The 1884-nt window shown below is 26.8% G+C and overlaps 1 pseudogene; it reads left to right on the top strand.

Moving 5' to 3' along the window:
* The first annotated feature begins 705 nt into the window (after positions 1-705).
* Positions 706-1325, top strand: LOC131636386 (agamous-like MADS-box protein AGL80; annotated as a pseudogene).
* The last annotated feature ends 559 nt before the right edge of the window (positions 1326-1884 follow it).

The following is a 1884-nucleotide window of genomic DNA, read 5'->3' as shown; positions in this document are numbered from 1 at the left end:
AACTAATATGAAACATAAAAAGTTAATTTAAAATTAACGCGAGCAAGAGGTATTTTAGCAATTAATAAAAATTATTTTCTTTTAAATCACTTAGCAAATAAATTACATATATGTCTATACATGAGAAATGTCATTTAGGTAGAGTTACCTAACTTTAATAGTTGGATAGAGAAGAATTCACCTTGATTTAAATTATGTGTAATAGGATTTTATAGATGAATGCACATATATATTCTAATACGATTATATATTACCCTTAGTTTTTAGAAATTTATAGTTTTTAGTAATAATTATTAAATGTGTATTTAATATAATCCATAAAATAATTATTCTAATATAATATAATCTAAACTATATACTAAATATAAAAAATAAAATAAATACTTTTGTATAATATGACATTTTACTAATATACCTAGTTTACAATATTACCAAACATGGCTAGCAAAGCATTATTTTAAAATTTTTTGTCTAAGTTATTTGCATTGTAATGAAAGTCATAAAAGCTTCTGATTTTATAAATCTTATCTATATGGAATGACAATATAATAAAATTTTAAATTACGAAAATGCCTCTTAAAAATAAGTCACATAGAAATACCTATGTATGTTGAATCGGTTATATATACAAGACAAATAATACTGCATAATTCACAATAAACAACTTTTTTTCAATTTTCATTTTCCATTATTCTAGTTACAACTATGACTAGAAGAAAGGTGAAACTTGCATTCATTGTTAATGATGCTGCAAGGAAAATCACATACAAGAAAAGGAAGAAGAGTCTATTGAAGATGGTTGATGAACTAAGTACCCTATGCGGAATTGAAGCTTGTGCTATAATTTATAGCCCTTACGATTCGCAACCTGAGATCTGGCCATCACCATGCGGAGTCCAAAATGTTCTCTCAAAATTCAGGACAATGTCTGAATTCGGGCAACGCAATAAAATGGTGAATCAAGAGACTTTCTTGAAACAAAGGGTTCTAAAGGGTAAAGAGCAACTAAACAAGCAAAAAGGAGAGACAATAAAGAAAGAGAGATGAGCATGCATATGATTGAATGTCTAAATGCTGGGAAAATTGTATCCAGTAATATGTCTAAGGTTGATTTGAATAATTTGTCATGGATGATTGACATGAAATTGAAGGACAATGGTAGAAGGTTGGATACGGCACCACTACCTCCGCAAGCATCAGCATCCCATAATGAAGATTTTGAAATGAATAACGTTGATACCATGGTGAATAGTCATAGAGATGAATCAATTCTGTTTGATAATGAAGCTAATCTTGAAAATGAATTTTGGTCTAATCTATTTTGAGATTAATATATCGCAACGTTTCTACTTTGTATTGTTTTGAGAAAGTTGTATGTTCTGATTACATTTAATAAAAATTGTCTATTGGAGATGTCTTTCAATACTTTGACAGTAATCATTATTTCTTACTACTAATCTAACTAATTAATTGTTAAAATTTATCAGTAAAATAATGTATTTTATTTATCTTAAGTATTTAACCACCAATTCAAAATCATCTTTCTTTAATAGATTTTAACTATAAAATATGTGTTATGTTGATTGTATGGTAGCTTGGATCTACGGATCGGCTTGTAACTTCTTGTTTTGGGTAATAAAATCTCCTTTTACTCCAAAAAAAATTATAAAATATGTGTTATTTAATCACACATAGAGCCTTCACTTGGTTTCAACGATTAAAGAAACTAGATTGTGATTTGTGCGATGCGCAAAACTTAAATGTGTTAATTTAAGTATTATTTTTTTATATAATTGTTTAAAATGTATTTAATAATTTCAAAATGTATGTATAAAAAAACCTAATTTAATAAATAAATTAATTATCCTAGTGACTAATGTCATG

This window comes from Vicia villosa, unplaced genomic scaffold, assembly GCF_029867415.1.
Source record: "Vicia villosa cultivar HV-30 ecotype Madison, WI unplaced genomic scaffold, Vvil1.0 ctg.001710F_1_1, whole genome shotgun sequence".
Taxonomy (NCBI): domain Eukaryota; kingdom Viridiplantae; phylum Streptophyta; class Magnoliopsida; order Fabales; family Fabaceae; genus Vicia; species Vicia villosa.
This window is presented reverse-complemented; position numbering and strand designations above follow the sequence as displayed.